The sequence below is a fragment of the Pyrgilauda ruficollis genome, unplaced genomic scaffold (assembly GCF_017590135.1).
Source record: "Pyrgilauda ruficollis isolate IOZ18807 unplaced genomic scaffold, ASM1759013v1 scaffold48, whole genome shotgun sequence".
In the NCBI taxonomy this organism is placed as follows: Eukaryota; Metazoa; Chordata; class Aves; order Passeriformes; family Passeridae; genus Pyrgilauda; species Pyrgilauda ruficollis.
The window spans coordinates 96,033-112,764 of NW_024526377.1; positions in this window are offsets into that span (position 1 = coordinate 96,033).

The window sequence follows — 16,732 nt, forward strand, 5'->3', positions numbered from 1 at the left end:
CACAGCATATGGTGAGTTGGGAGGGATACACCGGGATCATCGAGGCCAACACTTAGCCCTGCACAGGACATTCGAACAATCCCACCCCTGTGCCTGAGAGCATTGTCCACACGCTTGCAGTTATGACCATTACCTGGAGACCCTGCTCAGTGTCCCAGCACCCTCTGAGGGAAGAACCTTTTTCTGATATCCAACCTAACCCTCCCCTGACACAGCTCCATGCTGTGAGAAGCACTTTGATCATCTCTTCAAGGCACCACTGCTGTCAGAGCTGGCACAGGCTTTACAAAATCGGACAGTTTTTGACAGTGTTGAAAGGGCACAGACTTGTGGGTTTTTGCGGTAGAGAGGTTCGTGAGAGGCCGTGATCCCGGCTCCCCTCCACCCCCACGGGGCAGCAGCTGCATCAAAGCTCCGAATCCCAGCCAAACTGCCTCTTCATACAGATAGGAGATCCATCCTCGGGATCGTCAGCCCGAGACCCGGGGTTGGATTGGGTAAGTGTGATCCTCTTCTCTTGTTTACAGAGGCCTTCGACAGCGAGGGTGGCAATTCCTGAAGAAGATGAACCTCCTCGTAGCGACGGAGCAGAGACGAGTGAGCCTGAGAGCTGGTTGGTATTTTCGTCATCCCGAGAGCCGTTGGAATTTCGGCATCTCCCGCCGCGGGTGAGCCCTGCGCTGTGTTACGGAACGCCGCACGGGCTGGATCCCTGGCTGTGGCTGTGCAGCGCTGCCGCACGCCAAATCCAGCTCCTGGCGACAGGGACACTTCAAAGCCTCCGCGCTATTTTGGCCGCGGTGGCTCGGGCTCCGGGCGAGCCGGGCGGTGCCTCCGCCTGTCGTATCCCGGGAGAGGGCAGCAAGAGCCCGCCGGTGTCGGCTGGAGGTTTTCCGGTGCTGGCATTGGGCAGCTTCGTGTGATGGAGCCAGTTCTGGAACTCCTTCCGAAGTGATGTGTTAGCGCTCGCTCAAATCTTCCCCAACAACATCCTTCTTCCATGACTAAAAGCGGAAACCCACCGGGAGGGGAGCGGAGAATTCTTTGCTCTGCTTTTCCCTGCGGGCAGAGCAGGGCCCGTTTGATCCTTCCTACATTCCTGCAGGAGACAGTGAGAATCCTTCATCCTCATTCTGAACAGCATCTCTCATCATGCTGAAGCACGGCCAGTAACTTTGGCTGCTCTAGAATATCAAGTCTTCGGGGGTGCAAGACATGAGATTAACAGTTTTTGTGTTTTCTGACTTCTGAGTCCTTAGAGCACCCTCAGATAATTTTTCTCCAAGCTCCTCCCTAAAATCTAAAATCTAGCATGAAATCAGAAAGGCAGTAAGACCACAGCTGATAACTCAGCTGAATGAAGACCTTGGGTTGTCAAGTTGCACTTTTTGTGCCTTGGTGTCAATGGCAACCTGGTCTCTTGCAAATTCACCCCCTTTGAAACCCCTGCTGTGTCTGCCTTTCAGATGTCAGCTTCCAGAATGGTTTTATGTTCCCAACATGGCAATTTATCCACTGGTTAACTTGGAGCTCTGCTCTGCAGAGCCCACAAAGCTGTCTCTCATTCTCTTTTATTACTTACAAAAGCCAGTAGTTCTCTGTCATTTGATGAAGTGAGTGCACTGTCTTTAATAATCCCTTTCTGGCTTTTTCCTTCCAACTGAGTAACACAAAACTTGCTTTTCCTAGGATAATCCTTAGGCATGGATGTTGGGCAAAGAAAATGCAGAAGGATGTGATTGTGTTGGACCAGGAGAAGACAAGTTTAAATTCAGTGTTATATCTGAAGTGACTGCTGTTTATGCACTTAACCTTGTGACAGAGTAAAAAGAGTGCCAGGAGCATGTTATTGCGTGAAAAAGTGTTTATTTCCCTTTAAAAAATTTATGAACTGGCAAAGAGGCCATGAAAGGAAGATGTAGGTATTCCTCTGTCCTGAGGGTGACTGTCAGCAGTTAGCAGCCAAAATATATGTGTCCCTTGTTCCCTTTGCTGGGACAGCAGGTATTTCTGGATCTAGGAACTTGGTCCTGAAAACTGCTGAGTAAATTCCAGCTAGTGTTTACTGGAATCCACTGGAGGGGTAATCCCTTAGCCCACTTTTACCTGGTCTCTGGGAGCTGTAGCCTGTTGGAGGCCTCAATCCTGGAGGCTTCATAGCTCTTTCAACTCTTGGTAACTTTGATTGGCATTAAGGGTCACTCAGTACCTCCTGGGAGGAGGCCCTGACTGCTTTCGACTTTTAAAATTAATGGTTTTGATTTTTAGAATCTTGCCTGGGAGATTTTAATTTGAATTTGCTGGTTTTCACTTGAACTTGAAACTGACTTCAGTGGGTTATGTGCCCTCAGTATTGGATGTTACTGTGTTAGAACCTTCCCTTTGTTGGTCTTGCAGGTGTAAGTCAGTCCTTTTTCTTAGGCAACTGTATGCAGTGAACTGAGATCAGGGATTGATTTGGCCAGGGATAATTGAAATCATAAATAGAATAAGGTAAAACAAAACATAAAGCAAAACTTTGAGTTTGGAATAGCTTCTGAGATTCTGAAAGTAATTGAAGTAATCCAGAAGAAAATATGCCATGAAATCTGTTTTCCACTATTGCATGACATGGTATGTCTTAAAATTTGATCAAATCAATTTTTCGTGATGAAGATAATGCCGCTTAGTGATGTAGAGATCTGGGGTCTTTTTCAATGTAGAATTACAAATTATTGTAGACTTGACATCTCATTTGTTTATTTATTTATTGATGATTCACAGTTCCTGTCATGATCACACAACAAGTAAAAATAATTTCTGGTTGATTTCTAGCTGCCGGTATTATTTTTGAAAGATGTTGTAGTAAAAGCTCATTGGTGTGTTTGTGCCTCCTAGCTTTCTTGTCCAGACCCAGTCTCTTGTATATAATCAAGGTGCATTGGGAGGGACTTTATGTCCTGTCTTGCATTCTATTTAAGGAAAAGTGCAGTCATTTATGTGAAGTCCTGTTCTCATATTTATCTGTGGGTTTTGTGAGGTCCCCCGACAAGTCAAGATTGAAGGAAAAGGACAGTCCATTCTTTTTGCTTTAAAGGAATATATTTCCATCTTCAGTGGCTTCTGAGTGGGATGTCTGTGAGCAACAACACAAGGAGTTCAGTGTAGGGAACAGCTGAGCACATCCAAGAGTAAGTGGGGCCAGAGGAATTTATTCCCAGCGCTGTCGTTTGCTGTCTGGGAGCACATGTGCTCCCCTTGCTGGTTTTGCATTCCTATTCCCACATCATCAGTCAATCCCCATTCCTCTGTAGATTTTATCCTCTTCATATCTTCACTGAGGGATGTCCTTACTCACTCCTCAGAGGGAATTCTTTGGAGACCACATCTATCCTCCACACGGATCAAATCATAGATTGCTGTGTCTCACCAGGATTCAGCAAGGGCCATCTCAGATTGTGGATATAATTCACCTGGAAGAGAGTCAAAAAGAGGGCTGTTTTGTGTTTTCTTCATTGGTAACACAGGGAATTCACCCTCAAAGAATTTATGGAAAGGTCAGTTGGTCAAATAAGAGCATTCTGGGTGTTCACAGGAATAAGTTACTACCTGGCAGGGCTTTTTTGTTTACATCCTCCATAAGGATCCCATGGAACAGATTTAATCCTGGGTCTGGATATTTGATTGTGAGTAGTTCTTGGGATATCTGTCGGAATGTTTGTAGTAGTCCTACACAGTCAGCTGTGGGATCTTGTGATAATGATGTTTTAAGATAAAGCACATAAAAGAGCTTTTTCATCCCACCAGTGAACATCCCAAAGTGTTCAGCTAATGGCCCAGTACAGCAGTTCTGATGTTGCTGAAAACAATCCCCAGCCTGTTCAAATTGATTCTAAGGCAACAGGAAACACAGAAAGTTATGCAAGGGCCTCGTTTGAATGGAGCCAGCACAGGAAAGGGCACAGTGCAAGGCTGGCAGAGAAAGAGGGACAGCTGGAGGCTGAGACAGTGGATTCATCAGGGCATCCGTGCTGAAAACAGCATGGCTGGAAGATGGCAGTACCAGGTAATCAGTTTTCACTGCAGGAGCTGGCCCAAGGGGCTGCTGCACCCTTTACACTCAGGTAGGCACCTGTGTGCATGTGTCTGTGCCTGTAAGTGTGTAGCAGTGCAGGATGTGTGGAGAAGGGCTGCTCTTCACTTTAGGCATCTGATTGAAGCACATCAAAAAGATGCCTGAAGTTAAGGAGCTAAATCAGGCCTCTTTTCTCTTAATCCCTTCTGAAAAATGCAATTAAAAGCACTTTCTGTGCATTCCAGTTTGACCAAGCTCCAAGCAGTGTGTGGAGTGTTCAGGGTTTTTTTCACTGACTGTATTTTGCACTCTGTAAGTTAAAATCTGGACTTGTGTAGAGTGTGGCACCCGTGTCATGAGGCCATGGCAAAGCTGAGTATGGGGTGGCAGAGCAGAAGCATGTGGTGGTCTGGTCCCAGTTACGTGACATTTGGCTCTACCTGCAGCCTTAAAACTGAGCTGGAAACACAACATCAAGTGGAGATGCCTGGAAAGGTCTTGCACACCCCCACAAATGATTACTGATGAGAAAAATTACAACTGAGTGACTCGTGGCTGCATTTCTGGAGAAGTTACAAATCATCCTTGCCCAAATGGGGCTGGAGATGCACCAAGAAAGCTCCTCAGAGACCTATCCCTCATCTCTTTTGTCTCTTCAGAGGCTTGTGCAGTTGGATTAATATATATTTTTGGTTCATTTCTTCCTGTAAGTGTGGAACAGATAGATCAGGTTCTCCTGGACAAGCAAGGAAAACCAGAGTGGATTTGTAGGAATGGGAATTTGCTCAGTGGTGACACAGCAGAGATTGATGTGGAGTTTTTAGGGGACCACAATTTAAGAGTTGGTGCTTTGTAAAAAAAAAAAAAAACAACCAACCAAACAAACAAAAAAACAACAACAACAAAAAAACAAGAAAAACGTTTTATTCTAGCATATATTAGCAGGAAAGTCATGTGAGGCACAGGGTGATTAATTGTGCCACTCTGGGAATCTTTGGTGCACTGAGGGAGAGAAAGACACACTGGAGAACAAAGGAGACGCAAAAGAACAACCAGAGGTCTAAAACTCTGGTGCTATGGAGAAAGCTGGAGGAACCAGATTTATTTAATCCAGAAACCAAAGCTAAAGGGTAGGATTTGCTAAGGACAGTCTTCCAGTGGTGAAAGGTAAGAGGCTGAATCTGTTCTCTGACTGCTGTAAAAAGGATGAGGAGGTGCTGAACTTCCAGCAAAACACATTTCAAGCAAGTTTTTCCAGGTTTTCCCTTATTAGACAGGAGGCTTCACATGGGTTTTTTTGGTAGTTTTTTTTACCATAGCAGGCCCCCTGAATATGGTGTCCATGTGCTGGGTAATACATGTGGAAACTGGATCGTGTCTTTGAGGGAGGAAAGATTGCTCCTCTGGGATTGGGATGAGATTCAGTGGCATTGGGAAGCAGGGAATTTGAATGGGTGGGAGAGGTAGAACGGAGCACAAGGATCTGGCTTGCAGTAATTCCAGTGCCATCTGCAAATCTCCCATGGACTCAGGGAATTTTCACATTTATGATATAACACTGGAACTGACTACACAGAATAAACCAGAATAAATTCCCAAACTGACTACTTCTGTGAATGAGACCATCACAGTTACAATTACTGGATAGATGATCTCAAGGGAATTTTCTAAGGATTTAACCCTTATATTTAAAAAACCCAGTCAGTCCTAAGGAATGGGGAAGGGACGGGAGATAAGATGACATCCACACCTCTTCCAGGATGGAATACCTGTGGGTTTTGCACACTGCAGGGTATATTAAGTCTGTAAGGCTGATCTAAGATTATCTGGGCAGAGAAAATGTAACAAATCCCTGAAATTCTCTGGATTTGATGGAGCAGTACCCATTTTGGGGGCCAGTGGGGTAATGTTCTGCTCAAGAGGCCAGCTGAATGGATTACTTCAGTGAACAGAGAGACACTTGGATATTTTCTTGATTGCCAACAGTCCAGTTTACCAAGAGCTGCTTTCTTAGAGGTGGTTTGTCACTGAAAAAAAAAAATCAGAGAAACCAGTCTAACATTTACATTGCTTCTTTGATTCCAACAAACATGGATGAGGGAATCAGGGTGGGAATCTTGAAAACTTTTCTCTGAAGTTTAAAGGGATAAAGCCTTGCTGTCTGAACTCTTTGGCTGGAGGTTCCAGAAGTAAATTGTAATTTCCTTATTTCCACTTGCAAGGTTTCCATCAGGCTCTGGGAGAGGAATACAGTGGGACAATTTTTCTTGATCTCGCTCTTGTTTTAGTGAATGCTGAAAAACTGAAGGGAAGGTAGAACTCCCCTCTTTTTTTCAGGCTAAAAGCTCAACAGGTTTTCAGAGGCTTGGGCTTTTCAACAAAGGTGTTCTGTGGGATTTTTGATTTTTAAATTTCAACCTGCTTTCTCCTATTTCATTGTTCTTTGTATTGAAGGTATTTTGAGAAAATTTCAAATCCTCTGAAGTGGTTTTCCAGGTATTCTTTGGCTTTAATGGAAGAGAATTAGTGTCCATATCAAAGGCATTCAGAAAAATTATTAATTTACTTCTTTTGTTTGGCAGGGAGGTTAATGAGGCCACCAATGCTGAAGCTGGCCCAGGGTGAAGAACTTTGATCTCCCTGGCTGGTTTTGATTGTTTGGAAGCCCCAAAGCTCCTGGCTTTTCCATGGAGTGGTGTTGCTTTCAGAATTACACCTGCCTGTTCAGCACAGGGCTCTGGACCGGGGGAAGCACAACAAAACCACCTGTGAAAGCACCTAGTTTAATGTTCCTGCCTCCCTTGTTGCCTGTTGTTGTTCTGGAAAGTTTTGTCCAACCCCATCTGATGGGATGAAGTTCAAGAGGGGAGCAGAGATAAAAGATCCATCCCAGCTGGAGTCAGTCATTTAAACCCCCCTGTTTTCCTATTTATAGTGAGTTACTGGTTCTTGGACAAGATGGGATTTAATGGGAGTCTGGTGTGATTCAGTTCTTCAACAAAAGCATCCTTTCTCTGAAAAATTAGTTACTCATTTGTGCTGAATGAGGAATGAAAAAGAGAATTTAAGGATCTAATTAACATTTGCTTCTCCTTTCAACAGATCAGTCTTTACACTCATAAGCTTGGTGATAAAACTATTTTCAGTTACTTTCTACTCATTTGAAAATCTTTCAGCCTCCACAGAATCTGAATTTCCAGGTTAAGAAACTAAATATGTAAAAAGAAAAAATAGAAATAATATTCTGCTACTTATATAAAAGGACAGGTGTAATTTTTGTGTGCAAATGTATTCATATTTAGCCCAGCAGTGATTACTGTATGTGCTAGAAGTACCTGTTAACATTAAAGCTCATTCACAAATCTTGTGTTCTGACATAACTTGAGTGGGCACAGTTTAAAAATATATTTTCTTTATCCTGATTTAGCATATTCCCATATAGGAATAGGTAACACACCATCATGACAATCTGATTCTATCTAGGTAAACCAATATTATCTTTACCACCAGACTGGCATAATTAAAGCAGTGTTGGAAAGCTATAGTTCAATGTTATTGCTTTGGACATAAGCCAAGGAATACTACAGTTTTTTTTTTTCAAGTGTTTCTTCTCAGAAGCCAGGACTACAGGATTTGATTCAGAGTTCTTAATTCTGGAAGGCATTTTGAAGTTTACTAAAGGTGCCATTTTTAGTCATAAAAATAACAAAATTAAAAATACAGAAGTGTATTTATAGTAAGAATAATGAAGATTTATAGGGTAACAATAGTTGCACTGCTCCTGGCCCAGGAACCCTATATTGAACAGAGTGATTGAATGTTTGGCTTTTAAAAAAGAGAGAGAGAAAAAAAACCCCAAAACCAGATGAATAGTGAAAAACAAATCCTTTCTCTGGTGAAAAGCCAAACCTGTGTTTTGAAAATTAAGTGTTCTTTTGGGTTAAGCAGTGAAAAAATGGAGTTGATCTTTGCAACAGATTGGATTTATTATTGGAACCAGTTGGCTGTGCCATAGAGGAGAGGAATTTTCTGGTGATGAGATCAGGAACTGGGAGTCAGAAGCAGTCTGTTTCTGGTTTGGGCACTAGCACGCAGTGGAGCCTTGGGAAATGCTGCGTCGTTAAGGAACATCGCCACAGCACCTTGCGTTTGTGACTGCTGGAGGAGGGATTTTCAAGAAGGACATGCTTTATCTGCTTCTGAAAAACCCTGCACTAAACATTTGCCAACCTGATTGCCCAGACTCCTAAATCCACATGTGGCCATCTGATTTCCAGAGGTCTGGCTGCTGGTGAAAAGACCACGATAGACAGTGTTTTCTCCCTGGGCCATGAAAACAGAAGGATCACAGGATTCCCTCCCACTGGGATCCTGGCATTTGCCTTGGCCCATTCCACAGGATTTCCCCACTCCCAGCAGTTATTGGTGACCCCCGCAGTCTCCACTGTGGCTCTCCAGAGGCCGGTGGGGAATGGCCAGCTCAGGTCATCCGTGCAATGATGGACCCTGATGGGTGCAGACACGTCCTGCTGGAACAGCTCCCTCGGAAAGGAGCAGAGTTGATCTGCACATCCTCACTGGAGTTACTCCAGTATCCCCCAGGCCCCGAATCCAACTTGGCTTATCTCTCCTAGTCATTCAATTCCCAAGTCACCATCAGTTAGCATTAAAACTGCTGAGCCACCCCTTCCTCCAGCTGATGACATGGTCGGTGAGTGAAAGGAATGGCCTTGGACACCATCCCTCCCTCCCTGGATCAGAGGAAATGTCCGCTCACAAGACAGGAAATTCTCCTCAACCACAAAGACCTGGAGCTCATCTCTCACCTTCCTGTGGGCCTTATCCAGTTCTCAGCTTGGGTCTTTAAAGGTTATTAATAGCACTAGTTACATTAACAGGTTCATGTTTTTCTTCTTCTGTCAACCAAGTTATTAAACTGAGATTTTCGGGTTGTTTTTATTCAAAGTATCAGAGACAGACCCAAGAATGTTGTGGTCCTGCAGGACAATGATTCTTTGTTGCTAATGGGCAGCCAAGTGGGATTTGTCTGTGTGGTAGGCTCTCAGTCAGCAGTGGACAGGCTCTCAAATCTCCAGTGAAAAACAAATACCTCCAAGCTGGGGCAGGATTTGGTTTCACAAGTATTTCTTTACAGCAGCAGTACATTTCCAGAACCCCAATCACGTTCTCCTTGTTGCAGCAGATTTTTCCAGAACCCAGCCATGTTCTCCTTGATGTGGCTGATTGTTCTGGAAGCCAGTCAAATTCTCCTTTCTGTGACTGATCCCCTCTGCACCACCACTGTTCCCCTCTCTCATCTTGCTGTACCATTTGCATGGCTATGTGGTGGCCTAGCTTTTGGAATTATCTCAATTCCAAAAGAAAACCAGGACAAAATCCCCTTTGTTTATGATTTTTTTTTTCATTATGCTAGGTTATTTTTATTTCAGGTCAGTTCCCTGATCCATATTTCAGCTGCAGAAAAGCAGATGTGGAGACAGCAAGAAGGTGACAAGGAGAGGAAATACAGGAGTTTGTGTGACTGGAGGCTGAACCAGACCAAAATGAGCTCCCTTGTGCCCCTCTTTGTGACACAAGAACTTCAAAGTGAGTCTTGGCTGTGGGCACATGTGTGTGGTTTGGTGTTTGTGTCAAAGGAGACAGTTTGTGTCTTTGGTGTTTGGTCACTGGGTAGAAGTGCTGGTGTTTGTTGGGTATAAAGCTCTGCCATGGCCAGAAATCTCACAGGCTGGTGCTGTGTTTGCAGGGAAAAAAAGGTGATGTAGGGATTGGAAAATACTAGGTTCCCTACATTTCAGGAGCATGACTTTCTAAGTCCTGCAAGTTCAAAAATTAGTGTGTGACTTTTCATTCTTTAAATGGCACCTCTCTGTGTGCTAATTTAGGAAAGGAACCAGCATTATCCAGGGTGGAATATCAGATGTATCTGATGATCCAACAGGTAACATTTTGGTGGCTACTGGGGACCTTAAAAAGGTGTTCTCATAAAACCTCTGCAGTACAAGGATTCAGACACAGGGAATAGAAGTTCTGGTTTTAAAAGTTCTAAGCCCTTCCTGCAAACTAATGATTCCATCTTCTCCTGCTGGAGTTGCTGGTGCCTGCCAGAAAGGATTTGGAGCTAGCACACAGGCAAGCTGTTCTGCTGCCTTTGGAGAAAGGTGTTATTTTGCCTAGCAGAGCAAGGGAAGGAGTGTTGAGAAACATCCATGCAGCCTAGTAACGCACAGCATGGGTGCATTCTGTCCTCCACGCTGTCTGCACTGATCCTCACAAGGAGTTAAACTAGACAGAGTGAAGAGATGGTAGGCTGGTTCTCTCTTGAAAAGGTTTTTTATCCACAGGAAGGACCGAGAAGATTAAAAGCTCAACTTTATTTATCCCAGATTTATTCTGGAGTGTAGTATGTATTGTAAACAACTTTCTTCATAGAAAAGTATGTGGACGAAGCCCAGTCTGATTTATTTTCTCTGTTGTTCAGATTTAGCCTGAACTGGTATGAGTTCCTAGTTTCCCATAAATGTTAATGCTTTTAAAAACAAGCCCAACATGTAAGTTCATTTACTGTAGGCTTTGTGTTTGTCATGCAGAACAACAGCCAGAGAAGAGCACGAGCTCTGAATGGCCACCCTGAAAGCAAAGTGGTCTGGTTTCCAGTGCAGAATCCGGTATCCCTGAAATATGTGAACAAACCTGGGGCTGCTCTCTTGGTCTGGAACCCGCAGTTCCCTCGATGGGGTGCCTAGGCTGTGCTCTGGCTTTGCTCACCCTCCCTCTCTCTGTGTGGAGTCACAGCACTTGGGAAGGGGAGATCAGAGACATTCTTTCCTTGTGATCACACTGGATCCCTCTTTTTGTTGATTCCATAATGCCTGAGAGAGCAACTCTACCTCCCTCCTGGGACCAAACTCAATCCCTAAGAAGGTTTCCTTTCCCCTGACATTGCTGCTGACCTTTGGTTTGCTCTCAATGGCTGTGTCAACCAGCCCAACCTGGCAGCCTTGATGCCGTAGTCACCGAGGCTGACTGGGAAGTCACTGGAAATGAACTGGCAGCATCAAATACTCTGGCATGTGATCCGTAGGGGTCAGATTTTGGATTCATCTGTTGGTTGCTTATCCCCAGTTAAGTGTTGATAGCAGGTAAGGTCCCACCCAATGTAACAAGGCTTAGAACTGTAAATATTCCTGGAATGCATGTAACAGCAGCCAGCCTTCTCATATGGAGTGTGGGCAAAGCATGCTCCTTAATTATGAATTACTGCACAAATACTGCATGTGTTTGCTCAATGATTTGGAGATGTTTGGATGTCAACTTCAGCACCTCAAGACATTCTTAAATCTCCAAAATAGGCTGTTTTCGCAGCTGAACCTCTGAATTAGAAGAGTTTAGTTGTGGAGGTCACCCTTTAAACTGGTGAGCAGATGAGAGGGAAACAAGGTTCTTGAGTTTCCTTGAGACCCATGAAATGACCATTTGAGTTTTTTTCACAGAGTTACATTTTCTCTGTTGCTGTTTAACTAATTTCTTTGCTGGTAACTGCAGCAATGAAGACCAAAGAGCACCAGAGCAGCTTTGGAGCAGACTGAAAAAGACTCAGTGTTGTATGCTCTCCTTGATTTCTACTTCAGCCTTATCCTACACTCCCCTGTGGAAGGAGAGCTGGATCTTGTCACAGACTCTGAACAGGGCTGGCAGCCCAGCACACTACGCCATCCTGCTCTGGAGTGCCTCTGAGTGACAACAGTGATCCCATGGTTCAGGACAGGTCCTGTGTGATCGGTATTGAACATCCACCTCTTGAGCAGATCCTTATTCTGGGGCTCTTCCAACATCCTGCAACAGCTTTGAATTCAGGTCTTTGCTCTCTTTGGTCCACATGGAATCTCCAGAGCTCGTTCAACTCTGAGCACATCACCTTGGCTCTATCTGAAACCAGTATCTGGGAGTTTTCGGCCACAACTGGACAGCAGGAACTCAGTCGGCTGCATGGAAAAGAAACCTCTATCCAGGTACTGCATCAGGCCTTGTGCAGCCAGCAAGATCCATCTGTGCAAGGGGATGTGGCATCCCTCTGATATGCCACGGGCAAGTGGTTCCTTCCAGGAGCAGGATGCTGGGTTTGCCAGGCTTCCAGACTGCCACCCCGGTGTTCCCCAGCCCGGATGGTGGGTGAAATCTCTCGTCTGAGCTCAGCGCTGCTTTTAGCAGCTGGGAGAAGGGAGGAACCTCCTCCTGAGGAGCTGGCTGGACACAGCAGCCCGTGTGGGATGGAAGGACCTTGCCTTCTGGCTCAGGAGAGCGTGGGGGGTTTGGAGGGGAACTTTTCTGGCAAGCAATGAACTTGTTCAAATAAACAAGAGGCTAAAACCAGCTTGTCCTCAGTCCCCTTTAGAAACTCTGCAGCAGATACTGTCAGTGTCTGTAGGCCCTTGTTGGGAATCCCATGGATAATCACTGGCAGCCCGGAAACACATGGCAGTACACAGCAGCTCAGAGAGGGCCCTCTGTTCTCTGAAATCACTGGAAAATCTGTCCTGTCTGTGCTGATGGAAACACAGCAGACTGAGCAGAACTGCCCTGTGCTTCTGGCTTGGCCATGCTCAGGCTCTGTGGTGTCCAGCAAATTCCTCCTTTGCACTGTAGATCATTCTATGTGTGGTGAGATCAGGGATAGACAGCTGCTTCCCTGGGAATTCTTGGCCAGGCTTTTAAACTTTGCGAGGTGCAGCTGGAAGGGACTGTGTTCAGAATAGGTACATGTTCAACATTGGTCTAATTATTTACATCCTCAAAGATGAGCAGAGGCTTACCAAAAGCTCAGCTTGTTACAAGACCATTTTTTTTTCCACCAGTGAAAATGAGAAATGCTGCAAAGAGATAAAGTAGCTGGGCATGATCAAGGTGACACTGGACCAGGCTTGGCCTCTCTCACATTTAATGAACTCACATTGCGAGCTCAGCTTTTTTGCTCTGTGTTGTGGAGAAATTAACTTTATACCATCTGAAAGCAGGACATTGTTATAAGGTGACTCGTGTCCAGGCACAGTGCTGGCTGTGGGAGGTGGCTGGGGCTAGGAAGAGCAGGACTGGAGAACTGAGTGTGGCTCCGGCGCGTGAAAGGAGCAGGGAATTTGGGATTCAAGGAGTGAAAGGAGGAGTCAGGTCTGGCTGTGCTGTGTTAGGTGCTCCCTTCCTGCTCCTTTCTGCACATTGCTATCAAGTCTCATGGCATGCAGATAAGAAAAAAATACTTGTTTCCTTGGATTCATGGACTTCCTTCCTTTTGGAGAAATCAAGGTGAGGCAGAAGGTGGGAAGAAGTGTCAGAATCTTGAATTTAAGGGCCTGGTGTTTTCTCCCTCTGTGAATATGGAAACCTCTTTCAGATCTGTCCATATCCAATGCTGCCAATTGCTTGTCCCATGGAAAGAATGAACCTGCTAAGCAAAGCCTAAACCTATAAAACTCCTGGGATGTAATTCTCAGCAGTAATATGGAAAGCAACCGTAACATTCCTGTTACACCCAAACACTACAGACCAGTCTGGGAAGTGACAAGATTTTCTAGCCATGCTCTGAAATCTTCTTTTATCATTGAGGGGCATCCCAGGAACACAGCAAGGCATTTTTCATGAAGCTGTGAATTTGTGTATGAATGAGGCATCTGGAAGGAGGGAATGAATCTTGGACAGGTGCTCCTGTGAAAATACGCAGGCCCACACATGGGCTCCACAAACACAACAAGCTGGACTCAGCTATTTTTCAAACCAGACTTTTCTCTTCTGCTTATTTTATGCCTTCTTGAGGCTTTTCCAGCATCCCTCGTTGGGATTTATAATCTGTCTATTCTCATCATGGCTTCTAGTCCCAGGCTCGGTGCAACTCACATCCCTCCTGATGAAGGAGTAGCAGACTGTTCCCATCTGATACCATCCTACTAATTGTGAGAAGTTACAATTGAATTAAAAACTCACGTGTGTAGTTAACATGTCAGGAAGCACCAAAAGGAAAATATGTAAGGCCAAGGAGAAGTGACTGGACTATTTAATGTGATCGAAAATCAAGCTAGGAATATTCAGTGGGAATTATCTCATGGAAGTGACTGTACCTGATTCACTGCAGCATAGTTATTTTGTCTTCTGAGTCTTCTCATTCCTGAAAATGACCATTTCATATATCTGGGAAAACCTGGAGGGTCCCTTTATTGGTATGTGCTGGTCACAGCAATCCATCATTCAGAGCTATGGTGTTAGCACAGCAGGAACTGCACCTGGAGGAGTGGAATGTCAAATAGCTGCAGCTTTTCTGCAGGGAAAGAAGTATGTTCTCTCATGCACTGAAAAACTTCCTAAGAAACCCTGTGATGCTGTAAAACTTGCCAGAAGATCTCCAAATAGATATTTATTTGTTTGTATGAAACCAGTTTTCCTTTGAGCCATAAGGTTTGAAATCCCTCGATCTCAAAGAAGGCAAGGGAAATATAGGGAAGTGGTTCTGCAGGAAATCCTCTTCTCTGCCTGGTTTTGTAGGTTTATTGATAAGACCTGAATGACTTAAGTGGTTCCAAGAGGCTGGAACCAGGAAAAGGTTCTTGCCCCAGAGGGTGCTGGGGCACTGACCAGGCTCCCCGGGAATGGTCACGACCCTGAGGCTGCCAGAGCTCCAGAAGCCTTTGGACCACCCTCTCAGGCACAGGGTGGGATTGATGGGTGTCTGCGCAGGGCCAGGTGCTGGACTCAGTGATCCCTGGGGGTCCCTTCCAAGTTGGAACATTCTATGATTCTATGAAACACTGCAGCACTTAAACCTTTTAGAAACCCCCACACGGACCTTCCCTAAACTCTCTCTGTAAAAGACTGCACTAGAAACCTTCCTCATTCTCTCTCCGCACAAATTTCCTTCTCATTAAAGAGGAATGGGAACTTTCTTATCTTGCCTTGGCCAGGAAACACCACAGATCTGTCACTTCAAGGAAGTAATTCTTTCTTTACCCTTACCAAAAGCAAGATTGGCCTACAAAGTCTAGAATATACATTTTGTTTCTTTGGATTCCCTGCTGTCTTGGTAATCCCAGTAACTGCTTAGAAAACTCTGCAGTGGGCTATCTGGGAGCAGAGTTATCACTTCAGTACAAACTGTGTTTTGAAATCTCTTGGCTCTGGTTTGACTCTGAAGGTTACAAATACTGTTCCCAGCACAAATATTCCCCATGTCTGAGAGCTAATGAGACCAACAGCTGCACTGGGGCTGTCCATCAGGAAACAATAAGGCATGTGAAAAATATTCTAACATGCCCAGACACTCCAATATAACAGACTGAATGTGCATCTAAAATGCAGGGATTTTCCCTCATCTAATTTATACCTTCAAAGGAAACAGTCCTTTAATGATTCTCTTTGACATCTGTAATTGTCAGGACAAGACAGCACAGACCATCATCTCTGTGACACTGGTGCAAATCCAGCTGTTTTCAATAAAACGAGCTATGTTTATGGAAGGAAGAGACCATAAAGTGTCAAAAATGTCTCTCTGAGGAAAGTGTGCATTTTTGTAAGGATGCATCTGAAATGTACCACATGCAGACGAGTATTCACTGATATACTCTGGCTCTCTGAGCAGCTTCAAGTCCAAAGCACCAGTAAATCCACTCTAACTGGCCAGCTAAACCAGGTTTATGACTACTTTGCACTACCAGAAAAAGGAAAGATGTCCTGGCTCCTGCTGACACATCTGATCTAAAGTATCCAAGAATTTATAAACAGGATCTAGGAACTATTGGAAGAATCAAGTAACTTTGTCCATACACTTGGATCAACACCAGTATCTATAATTCATTTCAGAAGTGACATAAACAGGAGACTTAACTGTGTGTCAAACCTAAGTTAGTCAGGATAAGTGTGCAAGCGATCTCGCAGTTCAGGGACTCATAGAATGCCCTGAGTTGGATGGATCCAGCTCCTGGCCCTGCACAGGACAACTGCAAAAACAACACCATGTGCCTGAGGGCATTGGCCAAACACTTCTCAATTGTCAAAATTCTCAAAAAACACTCAGGGAGAACCTGAGTGAGTGTGCAAAGATAAACATTTGGCATGGAAATCTGCTTCTCAACCCTCCTTTGAGAGGATCACAAGGCCTTTCCTGCAAGACTTTTTCTCATCAGTGCTCATCAGACCCCAGACTCCCACCAGGGTTACAAATGGCCCGCTGAAATGGAAGTAAAATGCAGTTGCACCTCACTGTACAATAGCAAAAACTCTTTATGTTATCAGGTGGGTCTCAAAGCCACACCTGATCCTGGTTTAGAAAAACCCTTCTGACTCTGTCTGCACTTCTGGAACCCCTGAGAGCAACAACAGTTGTATTAAGGGACATCCTGAATCCCTAAATTCCTGATCTGGGGCTGTGGGAACCATTCTTTTCTCCTGACTCATGTTGACTTAAACCCAAGTGACTTTTAGTTCAGGCAAAGTCAAGCCCAAGTTGTGAACAGGATCTTTCCATTCATATTCCCAGTAAGGCTGCTTCTTCCTAAAGAGAAAAACAAATAAACTGGGTAAGCTGAACACAGTAAATAATTTTCTTTCTTGTTTTGGGCTAAAAACTTCCCAGTTGCTTAGGTGAAAATTGCTGCAACTTAGAGAAATGTGTCCCAA